Source organism: Condylura cristata, unplaced genomic scaffold (assembly GCF_000260355.1).
Source record: "Condylura cristata isolate star-nosed mole 26May11 unplaced genomic scaffold, ConCri1.0 scaffold00030, whole genome shotgun sequence".
Lineage (NCBI taxonomy): Eukaryota > Metazoa > Chordata > Mammalia > Eulipotyphla > Talpidae > Condylura > Condylura cristata.
In genome coordinates, this window is record NW_004567131.1 from 16,085,784 (window position 1) to 16,110,691 (window position 24,908).

The following is a 24,908-nucleotide window of genomic DNA, read 5'->3' on the forward strand; positions in this document are numbered from 1 at the left end:
TTTAAAAAAAAAAAAAAGCTATAGCTTCCTCAGCCATTGCTAGAGTTATGATTATGTATTGTTATATTAAAAAATGTTTAGCTAGGAATTTCTCAGAAGGTTGTTTCACTTTTCTTCTGATTGGTAAAGAAATTAATATAAAGCAAAGGTTTTGTATTCTCTGTAAAGAGTCAACAAATATAACTTCATCTTCTAAATGGAATAAAAAGGGAAACCTATGTGGAACTATAAGTACATCAATAACAGACAATAAATGAGATATGCTATAAGTCTGATTTTTAGAGCTAAAAATATTTATTACCAATAAGCTAAAAGGAACTGTACAAGCTTTGCAGACTGAGTTGGCTGTAAGTCCAAAGTTGAACCAGATCCATGACAGATTAACTACCAAAACAGAGTGTAGGGTGAATTAAAATATATCACTCTAAGAATTAGAAAAAAGTTAAGTTGAAATTCATAGTAATTTATAGAAATGACATGAGACATATCTTTTATTTTAGATACAGAAATTTTACATGTCACAATAAAAAGCTTGAAACAAAATCCCATGTGAATTTTACATAAAAATTAGGCCTTTGCCTGGATTTGGGTAGATTATTGCTAGCTCTTCTTAACCATGTCCCATGCTTTTATATTGAGCAGAAAATTTATACTTTTAACACCTAAGTCAGTATCAAAATTTTCTAGTTTAAAGCAAAAGCCTTAATGTGATCTGTGGGTTCTACGTATTCTGTGTTTATTGCCACCACTACCAATGTTTGCCTCCTCAACCTACTCAGCCATCTTCTCACCCCTCTATTTGCACAAGCATTCATAGCTCACTCTTTTCTTACCTTCAGAGAATGCACTAATGGGCTTATCTGACCATTGAAAATTTGAAAATAATTCAAATATAAAGATCTAAACATGAAAGTTGTAATAATTATTTTTATAAGAGATCCAAGGACAAATGACATAATTAGAAGAGAAAAAATTAGACGGAACTTTGAGGATGAGTCTGTGTTTAGAGATTTAGCAGAGAAAAAATAATATCAGGACATTTCAGAAGAAACAGAGAGAATCATGGCAACCAAAGGTGATGTTAATTTCCAGAAGTAGTAGTGACTAGGCAATTGTGTCAAGTTTTTCTGTGCTTAAATTGGAGAGGGGAGAGTAAAGAATGGGCAGAATGTTATCCATGAAGTTTGAGACAATTTCAGTAGAACCATATCTTGAAACAGTATGCGAACTAGAATTATTATGTATTTTTAGCTGTTCTGATCAAAGTCTAAGTAAGAAAAGTGGCTAAATTTACCTATATTGAGGTTTTTCTACTGTCAAAGAATAAAAAACAAAATACCACCAGAGCTTTAAAAAGATACAAAACCAATTTTAACAACCTTCCAGGCAAGGAGATATACAGTGAAGAAATACACGAAGTAGTTAGTTGAAGGAAAAAGTCAAAGGTCATTTTGTGTTGGGACTAGAGAGAATTCTTAGGGGTTATGATAACTGAGAATTAAAACTAGTGCTCTAGATAAAATAGAGCAAATATTTTGGTCTGGACAGGGTTAATTTTGAAAGGTCCATTGTTTATGATTCAGGAAAGAAATTTCAGGTGAGTCCAGCAAGCTGTTGCTCCAAGTTCTGTATCAGCTATAGCTGTTAAATTCAGTTGTGATAATACACAATAGTCCATTTTGATATCTCCCAGACACAGACTTCTCTAATTAGGAAATTTTATAATACACCTGTAGATGATCAAGGAGAAGGAAGGAGAGAGAGACAGAGAATGATGCAGTGGGGGGACATAGAATCCCGATAAACAGGGAAGTGAGGACAAGAGGCTGAAAGACAGTCCTCCTGTGCATTGGGAAGGAGTCCTCATCTACTTGAAGGACCATATCAGTGAAACTTGTTGAGCAAGGGAACTGAAAGAGAAGGTTGTGATTGGAGAATTAGGTGTGTAAACATGTGATTGCAGAGTCAAGGATGTGATGATGGATGTGAGTAGGGCAGCAAAGTGGTAATCAGATAAGATCTAAGAGGCAGGGTGCTGGATAAGTCATCTACATGTCTTTGATATTATTTCAATGGATGGATGCCAATATCAAAGAATGATAGTACCAGTGTGGTGAAAGGCTGGTGTAGCCAGATGCTGCACCCCTCAAAAAGCCCAGATTTTGCAATGATCTGTAGAGAGCATGAATGAACAAAGAATGATATTCATCACTCTTCCCAGCTAGGCCATATGGGATATGAAGATCATCTGATTAGCATTTGTTTATAATTTAATTTCTTCCAAGTGCATTTATATTCCAAAAACATTGATATTTCAAGTATCTGGATTCTAAGCCTAACTCTGATGTTACAAGTTACATGACTTTTGGCAAGTTAGCAAATGGCTTTCAATATGTCTTATCTGTCACATGAGGCTGATTGTGGCAATAAAATTAGATATTTGCAGAAGCATTTATTATAAGTACATCATTGTAAGGGCTCAATGAAAATTCACTTAGTTTATGGGTTTAAAATGTATTTATTCCTGTAACTCACAATAGACAAACACACACACACACACACACACACACACAGAGTATCTATTAATATTCTGCCCTTACAACAAGTATTGCTCCTGGCCAAATCACTTTAACACCTGGGTTCAATTTCTTCACCTACTAGATCTCAGAGAAGAGCTAGATCATTTTTCTAGCTCTTTATCATGCAGACCTTTTCTTTTGAAATCATTTGTGTACTTATTCCCTCTGGACTGAGCAATTGGAAGGTTTTTGCTGCCAAGACAAAATACCACAGATTAGATGAAACAACAGAAATTTATTTTTCATAGTTCTGGAGGCTGAGTGTCCTAGATCAGGCACTGGTGAGGACTCTTCCCGACATGAGGATGGTGTCCTCACACTGCTGAAAAAGGAGTAAGCAAACACTCTGTTATCCCTTGCAAGGACTGCAATAGTCATGACCAAGGACTAACCCTAATTATCTCATTAAGGCTCATTGCAAAATGGCTCCACGTGATGGTGAGGTCTGCAAACACATATTTTGGGAAGACACACACATTCAGTCCATATTGTACTCTAGCTGCAATCTCCATCTCCTACACCTTTACACGTCACTTTTCTCTCCAGGAAAACTTGTTGAAATTCTGAAGTTCTTTCTTGTCTTCAAATTCTTTCACCTAGAAGTAATGAAAAAAGATATCCACAATATTGTAGTTTCCCCTGATATAAAATAAAAGAAATTGGGGTATCTTCAAAATCACAAACTATGCTGTTGTTTTGATTAAGCAAGCTTAATTTGCTGTATCATTGCATATTCATTTTAAAAATCCATTTTAATAAGTGCCCTTAGAAGGAAAAATGAGGGAAATTATTTTTCCCTGTTAGATAATTTTCTTTCACTAATCAGAATAACCACTAAACAGAATTTACCATGTGCCCCACTTTTCATTATATAGGAAATATACTCTGTAGAGTGTATTTCAAGGAAAAATATGGAAGGAAACCTCCTTGCAATGAACATAACACCTGCAAATGCCTAATGGTGTCATCGCTGAAGCCACCTGGATAAAGAATATCACAGAACAGGGTTCAAGTGGTATGAAGGTTTTGTTAGTGCTTTTCTTCTGTTCAAAATATCACCCGCATTTCAACACCAGTTATTACATATTCATCTCTTCTAATGCTCCCCAAAATAAAATACGTTAATGTACTCCCATTTTAATAGAAACAGAGCAAGCTAAAATGCTTCTAATTTTAATGAAACCTTTCTTGTCTATATTGCAATTTTGAGAGTGAGTCACAAGGAGCTTTATTACCTTTATATTCACATCTAAGTCATTCTCAATACGTTTTTATTGCATGAATGGAAAAAAATATTAATATAGTTTAGTATACTAAGTAAGAGCTCAAAATTTCCACGTTTGCTTTGCCTAGCAGATAAAATTTTTCTCTTACTTCAAATGTACTAGTTTGAAATCCTCTGACAATTACATTTTCATTCATATTCCCAGTAACCTTTTCTTACTGTTGGGCTTATTCATTAAACACTGTGACTATCCTGAACTAGGCAAAAAACAAAAACAAAACGAACAAACACACACACAGATCAAGTGGGAGCTAACCCTGTTGAGACCCCATATTATAACTTACCAGCTACACCTTTGGGCAATAGGGAATGTTGATCATTTTCTTAAGTGATTGGTTAATTTTCAGCACCTGTGTTATGGAGGCTGCCCACTGAGGCAGGAGGAACATGGACATTTGGGAAGAGCACAGGCAGGTGTATTTGTACAGACCAAATGGACCCCTTCATCACTGACTCACTGAGAAGAGAGACTGAAGTGCTCCACGTTCCCCTCTTAAAATAACCCCTTTTTCAATTCCAAAGCTGTTATAGGACCTGCATCTTCACATGACTGAACTTTGCTTACTTCAGCTTCTTTTGTTGCCTTTTTTCCTCAGGCTTGGAATGTTCTGGCATAGGGAAAAGGGAGAAGTGTGTTTTCACATGTAATAAATCACATAATCTTGACTCCAATAGTTGTGCAGCTAATAAAAGTGTGGTGAAATCGTCTTCTTCTATGTCCTTTGGACACAATTATGCAAGACAAGGCATAAGTTAATATGTACACATTGATAAGAAATGTCGTATATTAAATTCTCTTTTAGTGGTAAAAGGGGTTGAAGGAAGGTATGGGTATTGGTGTGCTAAAAAATCTAGAGCAACCCACTTTTTAACAAAAACCCAGATTCGTAGTGTCTGAGAATGTCTGTGTTGTAAATATTCCACCAAAGCTGCTTTCAGGCTACCAGTGTGGCATCCCTGCCCCCAGATACAGGCAGAAAGGGGCACTTCTCTTGCAGTGGCACAGAGCCTGCTGCCATGCAACACTGGCGTGGGCAAATTACATCTTGTCTGTTCCTCCGCGTTCAGTCATCTTCCTGTGCAAGAGTTTTTATAAATTCTTGACAAATAGAAATATTAGCTGGTTTGGATTTTTAACTTTTAGCCTTTAAACATTTTATAAGTAAAACTCTTAATTACTCATGAGATTATTAAAAAGTACAAACATATGAAAGAATTCAGAAAAAAATATTTTGGGATGACAGTAGCTTTCTCAGTCCCTTCTCACATGCTAATGTGTTTTACCTTGAATTTTGGCATCTTCTGTTTTTTTTTTTTTTTTCATTTCTAATATCTGCTCTCTCCCAGCTTCATTTCCTCTTCCTACACAGGCTAAAAGCCATGGGCCATTACTTCATCCACTACCTATCAGATCCCACTGCTCTCTTGCTCTTTGTTCCTTACCTGCTCTTGAAAATTAAAACCCAAGATGAGTCCAGTCACATGACTTCTCTTCTCCTAACCTGGTCTTCTGAGGGCAGCTGGAAAAAAATTGCAGGCCCTTGCAGATGGTATTCTTCAACTTTATAGCTTATACCAGCAGCCAGGCCATTATATACAGTGTCCATGACCCATGTGTTACATACATAACTGCTATTTCACATGTCTACCCTCTTCTTAAAGCCACCAGCTCATCTTTTTTCTCCTTCTAACCAGTGACCTTGCTTTCAAATTCTCACCTCCTAGTTCTCACCCATTCAGTTTGTGAACGCACCCATAATATTGCTTGTTCTTGACTCTTTTCTCCCTTCCTCCCAACAAAACCAGATCCTGTAAATGTATTTTGGTACCTGTTCCAGTTCTGTTCCAGTCAGCTTACTATCCCCAAATGAGTTAGCTTTGAAACAACTGGTTGTTTCTCATAGATCTGTGGACAGCATGGACTTACCATGACACTTTTCACTGGTATCTCTCATACAATTGAAATCAGATATTGGCTGGAGCTACAGTTACTGAAGGTGTTGACTAACAAACCATCCAAGATGGCACACTAGCATGGCTAGCAGTTGATGCTGCCTGTTGCTGGGAGGTCAGTTGGCATGTGGCCAGAGCTCTTCCATGTGCCCCATCCACATGGGTTGTTCTACAGCACAATGCTGGGTTCCCAAAGAGATACCAAGGGCAAATATTACAAGAGGGAGAGAGCTGAAGTTTCCCATGGGACTGCCCTTCAGTGGTTTTCCAAACCAGTTACAGACTGGCACAGTATCATGTCTACTGGATCCTACTGGTGAAAGCACTGGGCAAGTGGGTAAAGAAATAAACTCTGCCTCTTGGAGGGAATAGCAAAGTCACATTGCAGAAGGGACTATGGGAAGGGAGAGGAAATTGTACTCTCTTTGGGTCTTCCAGTATACTACAGTACTAAAACTCTCCTGTTTTTATCTGCTTCCTTCCTCTTGACTCCTTTCCTGCCTTAACCTGTAAGCAAGCTCTTCTCTCCATGTTGTTAAAAAAACACATATAGAAATATAGCAATTCATCACTTATATACTTTTCCCTGTATATGCCCTTTCCATAAAAATGTGTGCATCTTAGTAAAAAGGAAAGAACCTGTGACTCACTGTTCACAAATTAGGAATCTTTATAATATTTATTTTTGGTTGTAACTTGAATGCTAGGTATAGTCCCAAACCTTTTAGCCCTTTTCTTCCTATATTAGGAAACTAGTTAGTATTTTACACACATGTAAGAGTGAGATGTTAGAGTAACAAATACTATTATCAAAATAAATAAAACTCCATATATTTCTAGATCTGTATCGATCATATATCATCTAGGTAGGAAAGCAAAATTTTTCAACTTTTCCATGCCCTACATTCTTCAATAGTAAAATGATAAAATAAGCTGGCCTCTTAACTTGGATACAGAGGGATTAGATAAGGTATGGGAAGGATTTTAAAGTTGAGGTAGAGGGTATGCAAATATAAAATATTTGACTTCTATCATAGTTCTAATAAAGTTAAACTATTAGCCTTTAAAGATGGCCCTGAATATATGTACATTTTAGGATAGAATTTCTCTCTGTCCACACAACAAAGCATTTCTTTTTTTTTTTTTTCTTTTTAAGATTTAAGTATACAGAACTGGGGTAGGTACAGGGGTGGTGAGAGGAATGAGCAGAGACAGTGGAGAGCACAACAGGCAGATCGACGAAGTACACTGCAGAGGGGAAGCAGTGGGTGAGTCAGGAGAGGTCTGCTGCACCATGTGGATCTCCTCCAGGCCTGGGATCGAACATGCACTGAAACGGCTGCAGCCAGCTTGCAGTGCTGTGTGGTAACCTGCTGCACCACCAGGCAGGGCCTGAGCCAAAGCATTTCTAAGCCCTGGTTTTAGAAAAAAATTACAAAACAAACTTGACTTTGGCATGCTCCATTGTTCTGTGCTGTGTTCCCTTTTTCTTTCACTGTGCCTTATTACAGCATAGATCTTTTTAAATATCAACTCTTAGTCATTGAGATAATTTCACCAGGATGTATTAACTGTCTCAGAGTATGTGACTAAGTCCTCTCTCAACTTATAAATGGTTTGCGTGTTTTTCCCTAACATTAAAACAATTTAGTTATCAGGAAAGACTCACCCTAATAGTAAATGCCACTGAAGATCCCCACCCAACTTTGTGCTTCTGTGACTTCTGAAACTCTAGTAAGTCTCTGAGAAACATCAAGGACTTCATTCTTGAACCAGTCCTAAGTCAATGAGCCTTCTGTATCTCAACAAAGAGCTATTAGGATACTGTGCACATATCTGAAGTAGGAACAAAACTTGGAAACAGAAGACTACAATTAGCAAAGCCCCACCTACAAATTCTTGAGTTTCTTCTTATTGCCATTTGCAAACCTCAACCTTAAGTCTTTGGGGGCTGCTAGCTGAGAACCTGCCCAACCTTCCCCAGACAGACGTCAGCATGGACCTGCCACATGCCGGACAGAGCCATAGCAAAGTGGTGGCGCTGCTGTGTGAAAGCCGTTTCCAAACGGTGGAATGATTTACTGCCTCCTTTTTGTTAATATATCTTGGTTGCCTCCAGCCTTGTTATTTTTCTCCAGACATTACTGGACTCACTAACACAGTGGCCTGGAGTAGACAAGAGGCAGAATATATTCACCCCACCCCCACCTTGCCGAGAAGAGCAACTCCCTGCTATTGCACCATAAATAATTTAAAAATCTCTTCCAGGCAACACAGTCAAGATGCAGATTTAATTTATTCCCTGGGAGGACTAAAGATGGTTATATAGACCCAGTTCACAGTCAAGCTGAGTAGAGGACACTAGTTCCTTTCAAAATGTGTCAAACTTACAGAGTACATGCCTGGGGGTCTGATGCCATCCTCCTTTGCAAGGCAAGGTTGGGCTTTTCTTTGGCTTTGTTTTTTTTTTTTTTTCCTGAGGACTCACCACTACGGGAAGATACTTCACTCCGCAACAGAAAATGATACTGATGTGACTGATGATGGAGCATCTGGCATATCTTCAAGTGAAGAATAGGGCACAAATTCTAATGCTGTTTGGTTATTGCTTCATCTTCTTTACTTTAAAAGGTTTATTTTTTTAAGCCCACCTGTGACCTGATATCTGCATCTGTTGCTTAATCTAACAACAAAGAGAAACAGACACCCAGTAGGAGCTACCACTTTTTTTGTGTTAGTCTTAGTCCTAGCAGGGAAAAAGAAAAATAAAAGAAATTCTAACTCAGGATACAAAAAATTTTAAGGGGGATTGTTGGGTTTGCAGCCAGTGAGGAAGGTGGAGAAGTTCTGAGACCAGAAGCTAAGGAGCAAGGAGAAAGTCTGTCCAGTGCAACAAACATGCCAGAAACTGGTTGATATCTCAACCCAGAGCAGAGAGCAGCCAGGAAAACAAACTGGGTCTTCTTCTACCCTTATTTCTGCTGCTGTCTTGGGCTCAGCCCAACAGGAAGCCAGCTCTTCGGGGTTCTGCAGGAAATAGTTGGAGGGTTCAACCAGCCAGAGTCCAGAGCCAGAAATGCAGTTGGGAGAAGGGGGTGTAGATAAACGGAGAATACAAATAGATAACAGATGCACACAATAGAGACCCAAACACTGCTAACTACAAAAGTGATTTCCTTAGGTCACCTTCCGTTGGCATTTTACGAAAACTTGTATTTTACTTTTCAGAGAAGAATTCTGACCTGCCTTTCCATTCCTGATTTTAGAAAATGTTCATTGTTCTCCATGAGAAGAATTTCCTTTTGGAAAGCACCTTCTACCCCCTCTCTCTCTCTCACCTTTGACTAGGAGGGCATTTGCTAACTGTGTAGACTTTGACTGAGACCTTTCTGGCAAGTACTCAATAATACTCAAGCTTTGTTTTCAAGTCTGGGTTGCTATGATTTTATTCCTAAGGAAGTTGGTTAAGTTTTGGAGAGACTGTATAACTCAGTTCTGACCTGTCCCTCTGACCTTGGAGGTGATTTGAGGAAGTGACTAAAACAAATTAACTTTTCAATTGTTTCTAAATGACTTTGAGAAGAAAGGCACTGCAAAAGTTCAAAGTAACGATGTTCTGCTAACGTTTTACAAATTTTTAAGTAAAAATTTCCAAATAGTGGAAAAACATCCCAAATAATGTGTCATCTGATTTATTTCACACAACTGTCAGCAAACTCCAAACATTTATGGTTCCCATTAAGAGGTTGGAGGAATGAGATAAAGATTACTTCTGGCCCTTCTAGACTGATAAGTCTAAGGCTGTGCCAATCTAGTATAAACATGTAAAATTCACCCATAGAAGGAGAAAAACCAAAGCTGCAAAGACTCTCCCATAGGTTGGTGGGCTTTTGGCTTGGGGGGCACAGAGGGTAAATAAAGTAAAAAATTTGTTCCTTTGGTGAAATTTCTTGCCACAGAAGACTTGTAAATCATATGAAATTACATAATTTCTATTACAAAGTTTCTGGATCAGTATCTTGTGCTTTCTGTTACCCATATAAAATTCAGAAGGAAAATAATCTTTGCTCCTAGGATTCTGAGGCCCTGCTTCACAAGATGCTTCTTCTCTGTGCTTCTAGGTGACTCTCTTGAATGGTTTAAATTTGTGTTTTATTTTAACTTCCAAGTTTCTTTCACACTTTCTTGAGTCAGCTTTCCTAACTCAGGGCAACTTTGGGTAAATGTACACACATCCACTCATTGGCTTATAAACACATAGATATCATACCAAGCTGGCCAATGCAATATTTATGTTTGTACTTTGAGCTGCCTAAGATTTTGTCATAAAATCTAAGGCTGCTGTAGGGGAGAGAGCACATAAAACTTTCATGACTAGTATAAAAAATACAAAATGTTGTCATTAATATTTAATAAAATTTGCAGCAGTCAATGAGCAAAATCAATGTTTTTTAATTAAGTTATTCATTTGTAATACGAGCTGTACCTTGTTGTGTGTTAGCAGAGAATTTAGTAGGTTGAACTTAAAATAAATAAGTAAACCTAATTTCAGCCCTTGGGGTAATGGCATTAGTAATAAGACTATTAATTGGTTGCCTTTTCTTTGATAAGCAAACAGGGTTTCTTCGGTGGCAACATCTTGTATTCCAAGGTGTTTTATGATGCTTAAGCTGGAAGCTGTCCAAGGAGTTTAGTAAGATGAATTGCAGTTGATACTGTTTATAACAGGTACATCCATGCTCCTTACACAGAGTCTCTTCTCACCAGGTCTCTTTATCAGAATTGGGGGCATCTGAGGAGTGGAAGTTAATACAGCATAAGTGGGTGTTAACATCATCATATGTTAACAGAATTAGCAGTAGAACTGGGTTTGCTAGTCTCTGCACCTCTGCACTACACTTTCCCAGCCAGATGTCTCTCTCTAGTCCTTCTCTCAGCAAGCCATCATTGTTGATTTTCAAACCCTCACTCCTCTGACCAGTGTCCTTCTCCATCTGTGCAGGAAACAGTTTGCTGGAAGCAAAGTTGACCTGTACCAGCAGTATATGCTTTTTTCTTACAGCTATTTATACTACAGGTTTGATTGACATGATGTTAACCTAGCCTCTGTCCATTCCCTAAATCTTGTTGATATAAGTGATGCATTGAAATTTTCTATTAAAACCATACCTGTGCACGTATAATACACTTTTCCCAGACTGCAGAGAAAAGAAAATACTCAGCTGTCTTACACTGAACTTCATACTGGCTGTTAACTATAAATTGAAAACATAAGCAGACCACTAAATACTTATAACGCAAACACTTGAGATTTACAGGAGGAAAAGGGCTTTTTTTTAAAAAAAAAAAAAACCTATTGAATATAATTATTAAAGAAATATAAATTGATGGTATAATTTCTAAATGCAAAAAAAATATTTAAAAGCATATTATGCACAACTATTAAATTTCCCTAATGCAAATATCATAAATTCCCTGAAGTGAATAAAGCTATTTGAAATAAATAGAAAATAATATGCACGGGTAAGTTGTGGTCTGTAGAACCACAGCTTGATTACTTCTAAAAAATGAGCAAAACAAACATGCATCTTGATACCAGTTCCAGATTCATTAATAATAATACATTGAAGATAGAGGGAACACAGAGTTATTAGGGCAAGCACAAAAAAGAGATTCGATTTTTATTTTTTCTAAGCAGCCCAAAGAACAAATATCATACTTACACTGATTTAATTAGCACACATCAAAGATGATTTCCTTTTCAGAATTATCAACAATAGTTAGTATAGACCCTTTGAGATTAGGAGAATGTGGGAAGAAAGTGCTGGCTTATGTTGTGCTCAGTTTTTTATTTGTTTATTGAAATGTGTCAACTTTATTGCTAATATTTCACTGATGGTTCGTTCTTCATTTCTTCAATGTAGAATTCAATTTAAAATAAAACCCAATATTCCATCTGAAAATTTCAATTCCCACCAAAAGTATAATTCAATTAAGTTCCAAATATTTCTTTTAAAAATACCAAATAAAATCATTCTTTCTACATATGCCATTTCTGCCCAGTTCCAAAAGGATAAAAAACTGCATTTGTTTAGTTTTTGTTCATCTATCACTGTGTACATTTTTATGGATTTTTATGTGTAATCACATTTTCAGAAGGGATTTTTATATAGTCTGCTCCATTTCTGCAGAGTTATTATCTTTCAGCCTTAAAATTATAAAAATTGATACACAATCTTTGGTTTCTCTCTCCTTGGGAAAGTGATAGGTAACCATTCATCATTCACTGTGACAAGCTAAACTCGCTTTGTTTACTGTAGTGAAAGATGACTTTTATCCTTGTTTTTATTCCTTTCCCTTTCTTACTAACAATGGCGGTGGTGATCATAGTGACTTTTATATGTGTGTTTTTTGGAGTCGAGGTCAGGGAATGGACATGTTTTTCAAAGCCGAAGAGAGAATCTGCATTTTTCTTCTAAGAGCTCCATAAAATCTGTTATTTAAAAGGAAATTATAAAAGATTTCAGACTTCATCTGCCTATCCTGTGGAGGCCACCCTCCACACCTCTTCCCTCTGCTCTCTCTACCAATTTTCTTTTTACAAGATGACTATTCTATCAGACATTAAAATGCTGCCTTTTTCACTTAACTATGCAACAGCCACTTTCTGTACTTCTAGGGCAGATTTAATGGTGCATTTATATTCCATTCAGACTTGAACACAGCAAGAGAAAACCTACCCACAGGGATCATAAGTACTGGTGGCATTTGTGGGCATCTGAAAGCTTTGCATATGGTATTATATTTACCTGAGCCATTCCAAAGTGTTATCATTAAAACACAATTGTGCTGTATGGGTATCAGCTGGGCTTAGGTGAGGTTTAAACTCATTTTCTGCCTCTGTCCTATGGTTTTATATTGAGGTTCATTTTAATCTCTGGGTTTGACCAAAGGGTCATAAATACACACACACACACACACACACATATATATAAAATAAAAATAAAATAAAATAAAAAAGCCTCACAGGTATCAGTCTCTTAGATGTCAGTTTCCATTTGGATACCAACTGGAGAAAACATCTTCTCTTATAATATGATAGGAGAAATGTCAAGTCTTAAGAGACAGGATGTAAGCTCTCACTATGGACTGTTCAGTGAGATTTCTTTGAACCCTTGCAGTCAAATGCTCAGAGACAAGTCCCCAGCTTACCAGAAATGTAGGTGACCACTGACCAGAAGGCAGGTGTGAGCAGACTCACATGCATGAACGAGCATATCTACCACAAATGAGATGTGGCTAAAAGGACTGCTTTTGAGGAGGCTGTGGAGTGTTAATGCAGTCTGACCGTTCCATTTCCTGATGGCTTTCGTGACAGAGAAACAAACTTGTAAAGAAGTTGATCTCTGACGCCAGCCCTCCCTGTGGAAGTCGAGGGTTCCCATTCTTTGCAGTGTTCATCCACTGAAGGAGTATTCACTTAACTTTCTTCTCTGCTGATCTGCTGACTTCCTCCTCAAACTTGCTGCCCAGAAGGAATCATCATCCTGCATTCCTTTATATGCAAGTGAAATTTCACATGTAAATTCAGAGACCCTTTTTAAAAATATGGTGATGTTTAGGCAGTATTTGTGTGTGTGTGTGTTTATTTATACAGGTTTAGTTTGGTTGCATGTGTGTAGATAGAAATTAAAGCTCTTACATAAATTCTTTCGCTCACATTTCCTCAGCCAAATGGCATCTAGAAAGTTTATTTGTACTATTATCTGTTCGCAATCTTACATTCTTTTAGAAGAGTCCTAATCCAGTGTATATCTATAAAGGTAAGCAAGTAATGGCAACAGTGAATCAGCAAAGGTGGGAGGGGGACATTTAGCTCTCTAGGTAAGCCATAACTTGGCCTTCCTTTATCCGAAACTTTAAAAAACTAAAAAAAATTTGGATGGAAGGACCTCTCGGTTATCTGGAATTTGGGGGAGCAGAGCTCATAAAACTGTCAAATAATGAAGTTCTTTTAAAGGGTTGGGTAGGAGGGAGCCAGTGAATGTCCAACCTTAATGCATTCTTCATTCACTCATCAATGTTACACCTATAATATTCAACAGGACTGGCATGGCCTCTAATCTACCATAGTTGACAGTTTACATCTCTTTTACTCATTCAACCAGAAAGAACCTCATTTTCTAGCAGCCTGGAGCATAGCACACCAATGAAAATGTATTCTCCTGAAATAGATAATTCATAGACTGGGGACTGATATAGAAAAGATCAACAGTGGCTTACCTGCCTTCACAAGGACCTGCGGGACCCTGAAGGCTTGCGATTGCCTGCATGCCAGCAGGAATTTTCCATCTGAACACAGAAATTATCGCTACCCCCTATACCTTCTGAGGGTAGGAGTGTCAAAGTCTCCCCTATAATGAGACTATGTGTGGATCCTTTATCCCTAAATTAGAGGGAAGAATATTAACTCCAGAGTGAGTGTCAATTATCACAGGTTCAGGAGTTGCCATTCCTCTCCTTGGATCGAGGGTTTATTGTCCAGGGCTAATTGGTAGGCACCCACAGATGGTATATAAACCTTTCTAGGAGTCTCTGACTACCAGTTTTTATTCTGAAGGGAAAGAACACTGAGCAAACACTTTCTGCATGTGAACCAGCTCCCTTTAATGAGACGTCATCAGCTTCATCCTGAACTCCTGTGCCGCACCATTGCCCACCTCCACGAGCTGCGATTTGCAGCTCGTGCTCTTATTTAAGTAAGAGGGGACATATAGACCTTATGCACACGTGTCCAAGTGGGCAGGCCTAGGCAGGCAGCTCTGCCCTTGAAGGCACCTTCTGCCATTGTACAACCACCCTCAACTCCAGCCCAGGTTTTCTGAAGATGGTATGTGGACAAGACTCTCCACCTCGCGGGTAAGGGAGGGCTTTCTGAGTGATAGCACAAAACTACTGGAGGAGAGGGTGTTTGTTTACAATTAGAATTGAGATCACATAATTGTTTATGACAGAAAACATGATTTTCTTTGCCACAAGTACACAGATGAAAGCAGCTGTACTTATTAGAGCTTTATCCTAGCATCGACTTCTCTCGTCATGTTTTGGGTGAAGATCAGGATCAGGGGAAATGAAAAGCTATGACTGGTTTACTGTTAATGCAGGCCCCTTCCTCTGCCACAACCCCACTGCCCTCAAATGCATTGTCTAGAAAAGCAAGCGAAGATTTCATCCTTTACTTTTGATGCGCCTGCCTCTCAGGGTTAGTCCACATCCATTTTGCCTTTGCAAGGATGCACAAGAGGCCATTAATTACTTGTCTCTTTATATCTAGGGGAGTATCTGGCATGATTGTACCCCCAGGTAGTTATCTGTTAGGTAATCAAATGAAAACAGTTAATTCCAAGCCTGCACAGCAATGTACTTCCTTCATAATGGAAAGTAAACAGTGACACTTTCCTAACCCAGCTGAACATTTAAAGAGTCGATCTGGTGAATGCAACTCTGTGCATCTAAAAGGGATGGGAAACGATGCTGGCTGTTCCTACCCAAGTCCCCACACACCAACACTTGTTAACTGTACAGAAGAAGCAGTGCCTCACTCTGGCTAACATTTTCAAATGCAACCTAGTTAGACTAGAAACCAATTTAGAACTTCACTTCAGCCTGTGCATTTAAAAAGAAAAATTGTTTAGCGCTGGTTGCTATCAAACTTGTTCTTATCATTGTTCATATCCTAGATTCTCAGAATTATAAATAAAGGAATTTACTGACCCTCGACCCAGGAAGCCCTACATTAAAACCACTTTCAATGAATACATGGCAACTTTATTTTAAAAGTGTTCTAGGAAAAGAATCTACCGGGCAATTGTTTAAATCCTTTGACACTGAGTTCAGGAATCTCTTTTGCTTGATATGAATCCCTCCCAATGGATGATAATCCCATTATCTCTACATGGAAATATGGAAATAAATACCACCTCTCTCTAGCTTTCCTTTATAACCTGTAATCCTGTGTCTAAGCCTTCTCATCACCAGGTCGAATAATTTCAGTGTTTTCAAATGGTTTTGCAGCCTGAACACCCACTACCTCACCACACACACAGTTGTGGGTTTGCCTGTTGAGTCCTTCAGTAATGGCGCCACAGAGATCACCATCTGCCTAATTAGAAAACCTGAGGTCTAACCTCCTGAGGATTCTGACACTGGGTGAACTCAAGTAGTTTAATTTTCATTTTTAAATCCATTTAGCAAATATTTATTCAGCCGGCTAAAGTAGAAGAAAATGTGCACAATCTAATGGGAGTCAGGAAAGCTAAGATAAGGTTTCTATCTTCAAAGAACATAAATCTTAAGCCTGTGAATAGCTAAATAAAAGAGGGTGGTAATGAGTGAGGATAGCACCAGGGAGGTCAGTTCCTTATGCATGGAGAGAGGCTTGGTCCCTAGATGATCTATAGAGAAGGTAAGAGGCTGAGGTGACCAGAAAGGAGAACCTTGGGATTTGGGTATGGAAAGAGTTAGGTTTTCTTCCTGGTCTACTGATGATGGGGTTTCATTTGTAGTTTCCACTATCTTTAACTTACCAGCGATTGGAAAGAGAAGTGCACTTTCTTTCGTTTAGGAGTAAATATTCAAAACAAGGAGACAATGGGTAACAAATGTACCTCATTTCTCAGGATGATCCAGTTCAGAAGGATGCCAAGGGGCACATCTGCTTATCCAAATCCTTTCAGACAATGACGCTTCAAAGGAGATTTGGAGTTAGTAAGACACTGACTACAGTTTCTATAACTCAAATATGTAGAGCATTTTGGTAGCAGGTGACACAATTTTTGATGCCTGAAAAGAGCAGGCTGAGAAGAAAAGTAAAAGGAACCTATAATACATATTGCTAGCATTACCTTCTTCAGCAGAGCTGCATCTGGGCAAAGGCAGAAGTCGACCTAACTTGTTCTTTCTATTCTGTGAGGACATTGAAGAAACAAATGCAGAGGAAGAGAGGGAAATGGCAGATATTCTCTACTCCCAAACACAGATCTGAATATTACTATCTCCTGTCCAAAGGGTGACTGCCAGGGCAGAAATGAGGCAAAGCAAAATTGTGTGGACTCATATGAGACCTGTGTGCTTTTCAGGAGTGAGAATTTTGACTTAATACTGATTTTAATTGCAGTGTTTCTGATTTTTTTAAGGATTTATTTATTTATGCATATAGAACTGGGGTACAGGCCACAGACTCGGGGCAGTGAGAGGATTCACTAGAGACGGAGTGGGGAGCAGAACATGCAGATCGATGAAGTACACTGCCGAGGGGAGCAGCAGGCGGATCAACAGAGGTCTGCTGAGCCATGTGGGTCAGCTCCATCCAGGGCAGGGATTGAACTCATGCTAAAGTGACTTTAGCTCCTCAGTGCTGTGCTTTAACCTGCTGTACCTCCAGGGAGGGCCCAATGTTTCTGATGTTTTTAACTGAACTGGATTGTTAAGGAGATTGTGTTAAGAGAGATTACTTTTGACCCCATTTTACCAAAAGCTATTTCTTTTACACCTGTTTATAGAATCTACTAATTTGTAGATTACCCAATACATATGCATTTTTACCTCTTGGTGACAGCCTATTGGTTCTTGATTTCTGATTTTTGAAATATATATGTTAAATGGGATTTCATTTAGAATCTTTTCTTACAAACACACACATACATTTGTATTTTAAATTTTCTACCTCTTTCAGATTTTGATAGCAGAGGTTTATGGCTTTCACCAGAAATACTGGTTAGGTTTTCATTTTTCTACACTATGAAACAAATCCTACAGTAAGAACTAAGTAGTTTTTTTTATGTTGATTTTTTAAGAAGATCTAAAACAAAGAAAATCACAGTAGTAAAACTGATACATGAAAAGAATTATTTTTTCCTAATTCTTTTTTATTTTGCTTGTCCTTTTTCACTTTATCGATGTAAAACTGAAAAATAAAATTGTGAGACATTTAAGGCCTACAACAAGATGACATGATACACATATACATTGTAAAAGAATTTCCCCCATCAATATAATCAGCACATCTACCACCTCACATTTTTTTCTCTTTTTTTTGTGTGAGAAATTTTAGTTCCTCAGCAAATTTCAATTATGTAACATGGTGTTACCAACTACAGTTGTGTTATATGTTAAATCCTCAAATCTTATTCATCTTATTACTGAGAGTATGCATCCTTTTACCAATTTCTCCCAACCCCACAGCCCCTGGAAACTACTCTTTTTTTTCTCTTCCCATGAATTTTACTTTCTTTTGTCATTTTTTCTTTTTGATCCCACCTTTAAGTTATATCATACAGTCTGTCTTTATCTGGTTTATTGCACATAGCTCACAAATGATACTATTTCCTTCTTTAAGGCTAAATAATATTTCCTAGTGTATATATGTAGCAATTTCTTTAGCTATTCATCACTTATAGACACTTAAGCTGTGTCCATTCCTTTGCTATTGTAAATAATGCTGCAGTGAAAATGAATACAGATACCTCTTTGAGATAATTTTTTTTTCCTTTGGATACATAATTGGAAGGGAAAGGACTGGATCATATACTGCTTCTTAAACTTTTAGTTTTATTTATATTTGCTTTGTTGCCTTTGTGTTTTCATTTTCTTGGTATGGTTTACTCTCCCCCTCTGCCAAAATAATCAGATTTATTGATTTCTTGAATTTCTGTTTTCTTTTTCTATAATTTCCAGTATTATCTCTTTTGTTTTTGTTGTTGTTGTTGTTATTGTGGCACATTGGTTTACAACACTATATGTGATTCATAACATTTGCAGCAATAATAGATGGAGCTGAAAGGATTATGCTTAGTGAAATAAGATAGAGGAAAAGGAAAATATTGGATGGTTTCATTTATAGGAGGAATATAGGAGGAGATCAAGAAAATAATAGTAATAATAATAATAAACAATAAATAAATAAAACAAAATGAACAGACGGCTATAAATCAGACATTCTTCAGGGCAGTAGGAGGGAAAGGGATCAAAACAGGGGAAGGAAGAACACAAGGGACTATGGTGAAGGTACAGGGGTGAATTAGTGGTGAGAATTTTACAGGGACTACGCCTGAGAAGAGAAGCAAACATTGTACAAAAATGAACAGTGATGGAAAGTAGATATAAAAAATTAATTATAAAAAGAACACCTCATGATTCAGAGGTATAGGATCACATTCCTCTCGCTTTTCTCTTTCTCTCATAAGTGATCTTAATTTATTTTTACTCATTGACTAATAAAATTATCCCATTTTTTCAATTCTCAAATGCTGTATTTTATTATCTGTATACTCTGATACTTTGTAAAATCTTTTTTTCTCTTTGAAGCACTTAGAAGATATTTGTTTTGCTTCATTTTACTTTGCTTTAGACTTCTAAGTGATTCAATACATTTGCTTAAAGTTTTGATTAGTTATTTCTGACTTGATTACATGAGGGTCAGAATCTGTCAGTTGCATTCTCATGCCTTGTCAAGATATGTTCCCCCATTAATTTTTTGATCTCTTATTTCATAATATCCATATTTTCTTGACATTTTAAGAGAAGATATGTTACATGTGGTAATGATGCTTGCAATGACAGTGGCAGCAACATTGGGCACTTTGTCAAGAGTCTCCTGTGCACTGACTCATTTAATCTTCATATACATGATGCTATTATACTCTCTATTTTGTAGATTAGGAATCTAAGTCCCAAAGAACTAAATAAGTAGATGGAAAAGCTAACATTTCAATTTGGCAGAAGAGGGGCTTCTTAACCATGAAACTATATTATGAATGCCATGCTATGCATGGTATATGTCCATTGTCCCAATGCAACAATGGACCCTTTCTTTTATGTTAGTACTTTTCAATAAATATTTATTATACTGATTTGCAAACAAAGAAAGATTGTCCTATACTCCGTGCTTGCCTGCTGACAGATTCTTCTCAGAGAGTCTACCTGGTGTTGCTAAAATCCCTTTCTCAAATCTGAAACTTCATAGCAAGGTGTTGGATTCATGCCGCACAATATCTTTAATGCCTAACAGTCCTTTATCTGGTGTTATTCCACTTTATTTTATTTCAGATGTCTAGGGATGACTATATATCATCCTTTCTTCAGTATGATCTACCTGTTTTGCAGTTAGGAACAATTTCTCTAAAACCTTAGTGACATTTTCCACTGATAACTTTCTTTGCTGGTGTTGCTGTCCCTTTAAATCTATCATCCATTTTTTTGTATTATGAAGGATATTGCAGAAAAAGTATGTAGAAGAATATGCTTCTTGCACAGCTAGTAGGTCCCCCAAATAACTTGGAAGAGTAGAGTTATTACCATCTCCATCTATCTTGCCGATTTCCCAAATCCCCCAGAATGACCAACATCATTGAGACAGATTTTGGTTTACATGTTATTACTCACACTTTCAGTCTTGTCTTATAAAATGAAGCCACTAGCAAGGAAGAAATTGAACAACTGACTGGGGAAGGGTGGGGAGAGAAGAAGGAAAGCACAGAATCACCAGAGTTGTACTAGTGCTGCTGAAAGGGACATAGAATAACAGAATTGAAAATGTGGTTTCCCACATAGCTTTTTTTTTTTCTTTCCAAAAATAATTGTTAAAACTTTAATAATAGCAAGTCATACAAACCTGATTTCCTATCTAGGAGACATTGGCTCAAATCATTACATTCACACATTACCAGGAATACAAATCAGATTATCAGTTACAATTGTAACATCTTCAGTTCCCACCCTCCTTTTTTTTGTCCCTCAAATTATATTCATTGAGTTAAAGTAGGTTCATATGTTTGTATCTGTCCTGGGATTTACAGGTTCAACCTGTACAAATGTGTAAATTCATACCCAGTCCACTGTCAGTACCCCAACAATCTTCCACCATGTTCCACTGAACCCCATGTCTCCCCCACTGACCCTGTGCTCTCCTGCTCTGGTTATATCAATTTTTCAGTCAGACATTGAGGTTTACTTGTTTTCGTAAATTTATCTCCACTTTCATTGCTTGACCACAAAGGAAAAGTACTCTGTCGCCACTAAATTACTTCCCTTAACAAAGGAGGAGGTTTATATACTGGTTTAATCCTCATTCATAGCTATGAAAATATGCCATCTCTTCTCATGAAATTCAATTCATTATTGGAAAAATCCCACTGCTAACATGTACAAATTGAATTATTCCATTGGGCTTTATTGCTCTAAAAAACAATTCTTTCATTGATGAGAGAACCTCTATAATATACTAAAAGGAAAAATAAGATACTTAATGACAAGAATGTTCCATGTGAGTTTTCTCCCTGAAGGTTCTCTTTGGATATGGACCCTTGATGAATACATAAATGAGTTTTATTATTCTATCTGTTGTATTATTATTGTGTTATTCCAAATTATACAATACTGAATAACAATCACCGTGTTCTTGGTTCATCACTAAGTTACCCCTTTGTCTGCCTGTCATTGAACTCAGATTAAATATACTCTGACATATGACCTTGCCATGACTATACTTAAACTCCTTTTCCACCTAGTTACAAAACCTGGGGTATTCAAGGATGGCAAAGTATTTATTGTCATTCTTCCTCTCTTCAAATGTTAGTTCCACACTTTTTAATTAAGATGAGATAACGCTGGGGGTAAAACATAGTGTACTTTCATGTTCATTATATATTAACAGACCACCATAAAACAGTCCTTCATTTTATTTATTAATTTGCTTATTTCATTTTTCTCACTTAGTAGCAGACATACTACCCTTGAACAGAGAGCATGCATAGCTTCATCACCTCATAGAGGACAAGATGCAGAAAACTTTGCAAATTTCAATACTGATTAGAGGAGCAAACATATATAAAAAAGAGAAGACTGGAGAACCGTAAATAAGACCTATGTTCACTGAGCTCCAGTGTGTTTATTTCTAGGCTTATAACATCTCATAGAAACAGAGCACTTGAAAAGTAAAAATTGAAAAATATAGCATTTTTCATGTTCCAAAATTCCATATCCTGAATTATAATGGGAAAAATGTTTTATTCAAGTAATAATGTTGTAATTCCTTAGTATGTCTCAGAGGATTCTGTACATAAGCTGGCCATTATGGTCATTATGGTGTCGCTGTGGAGAATACTTCCTTCGTACTCCTGAAACAAGCTGTGTGTTCCACATGTCACACCATTCACAAGAGTCCTAGCACACTAGTGTGGCATTGTGACAAGGCCAGCTACTGTCCCTGCCCCTCTGCAGAAGTTGGGCCACATTGAAGCTAAGGTCATGCTGAGCGCAAAGGTGTTTAGCAGAGACTTCTGAAGGGCAGGTGAAGAAGGATAGGTTAAACCTTATGTAGCAGATATATATAGCAGTTATTGCCATCTATCTACAAAAATGACTAAGGTCTACTCACTCAGGACCCCTCTCTGTTTCCTGTCCTACTTATCTGACAGTAAACTTCTTGCTTTTCTACAAAAAAAAAGGGGAAAAAATCTGTTTAATGTGTGTTAGCCAAGCATATTTCCTTCCCTCTGTTAATATTAAAGAGGTGACGTGGGATAAACACGCATAATGATTTACCTCCTACTCCTCGTCCTTTTTTCCCTCCCTATTTCTTATTACCCCCTCAACTTCCTGTCCACCTTCTCTTCTGACTCCTCTGCCTCAGCTTCCCCCCTCTGACCCTTTTTTCCTCCTCCTCACCCCATCTTCCTTTTTCTCTGTCTCATGTCTCCTTTTCTTTCTCCTCTTCCTCCTCCTCCTCTTCACTTTCTCTTTCTTCCTCTCCTCCCCATTGTATCCCACTTCTTGCCAGTAATTGTATGGGAGTATGATTTAGTAATTGTGAGAAGCCCCCACCATCTTTCTCTCTTCTTTTTCTTTCTAGTTGGAAAAAATTTAAAACATTGAAAAATAAGTCCAGACTGAGAAAATAACTCTGGGAGACCCCCTTCCTGTCTGAAAACTAACAAACTCCATGAAGAACAACTAAAACTCAATTGATTTTACTGAGGACTGATGCTCTGTCTTTGCCTGTGCTTGGCTTGGGGGAAGTATAATTGAACCCAAGCATGGCAGCTGCTAGCAAAAGTTATCTCATCAACCCAGGTGGCGCCAAGTGACATTTGTAACCCCAATTTTGCACAGAACTGCAGCCCATTGCTAACACTTCAGTGCTATTAAATGCCCAAGGTCAAGTTCTCAATTCCTAGTTTATATAAATCTGAATAAATTATATTCTCACAAGGCCGTAATTGTTATATTTTATTATGTACAAATTGAATTCCACCTACTTCCGTATGATGTTTATTCTATCCATTCTACTGTGTTCCATGTGCATGCTCTTTCACCGATTGACACTCTCAAAACACACATCTGCACACCACACACGTGCTCTGACCATCTCTTGACACTGCCATTTCTGCAGCATACCTTGTAATTAAGGAATCACAACCTCCTACTCATAATGTTTTGAATAATGTTCTCTGAACATGAAAAAAAAATTAAATAAATTAGGGCTCAAATGAAGCTCTATATTCTTTGTGAAAACTCTCCCCAAATTCCAGCCCTCTATACCTTTGCATTTATGTATCTACCCTTGGGTCTTGTCATCCCGAGTATCCTCAGGTGATTGGTTCTGGGACCCTAAAGATACTGACATTTTCCATTGCTCAAGATCCTTATTTAAAAATGGCATAGTGTTTACATATAACCTACACAGGTCAGCCCATATACCTCAAATCAATTCTAAATTGCTCATAGTGCCTAATATAATATAAATGCTATGTAGATAGTTGTTATATTCTATTGTTTAGGGAATAATGACAAGGAAAAAGCTCTTTATACATGTTCATACAGACACAACCATTGACCTAACTACAGAGTATGAATTTTCATGTGCTGTTTGAATCCACACATACAAATACACATATGCAAATACAGAGTACCACCTATATATTGCGTCTCTTGGTCTTTTTTTTTTTTTACTTGTCTTGTGTGTGTGCACAAGTATCTATAGTTTATTAATTGTCTCATTCTCTGACTAGGGAGCAGGGCCTGGCACATAGTGCTATGTGATTTTAAGCATTAATAATCTTTACAGGTGCAAGTATCTGCTTTTACAAGGCATATCATGATATTAAAGGGCAAATGTTTCTAGGAGTGCTAAAAATGAAACAAAAGCAACGTTGTCAATGGTAGTTTTCCCTAAAAATTATAGGAGAAATGTCAGAAGTATAGTTACTATCTGAATCTACAATCCAGGTTTTAAGTTGACTGGGAAAAAAAAAACAGAAGGCAAGAATTTTATTGTGAACTTCATATTAAACCTCATTTGATTTTCTGAAATATGAAAAAAAAAATAATTAAAAAAAAAACAAGGCAAAAAAAAAAGTTTTTAAATCAACCTAAAGTGTTCCCTAAATCCATGGCAAGCAAAATAAAAATCTTATGTCTATTATTGCTATAGCAAATTACCACAAACAGTGGATTAAAATAACAAATTTATTATCCTAACAGTTAGGAAGGTAAAGATTCCCCTAGAGGCTTTAGGTAAGAATCTGCCCCTTGTGTTTTTTAGTTCTAGAGACCACCTGCATTTCTTGGTTCGTGTCCCTATCTTCTGTCTTCAAAACCATCAGAGCAGCAGTTTCAAATCTTTTTCCAACCTCTGTTTCATCACCTCGTCCCCTCTGGCTCGGAATCTCCTGGCCTCCTTCCTTCATAAGGATCCTTATGGTGACATTGTGTCCAACTTGATAAACAGGGTATTCTCGCCCCTTGAGATCCTTATCTTACTCACATCTGCAAAGTCCCATTTTCTGGGTAAAATAACATCCCCGATTTCCAGGGATGAGGACAAGTTAGCTTTGGAGAACTCAGTTTTACTGGGTATTATAATGATCTAGTTTTTTATGTCCTAAATCAGTGTTCTGTTGAAGGCCACTTCCCTGCCCTCCTGCCGTCCTCCATTCTCCACTCTCCACTGCCTGACCCCAATGCACACGTGCACACACGAACACACACACACACACCTAGTAGTTTACTAAGAATCTCTGAGTGTCAGAAAC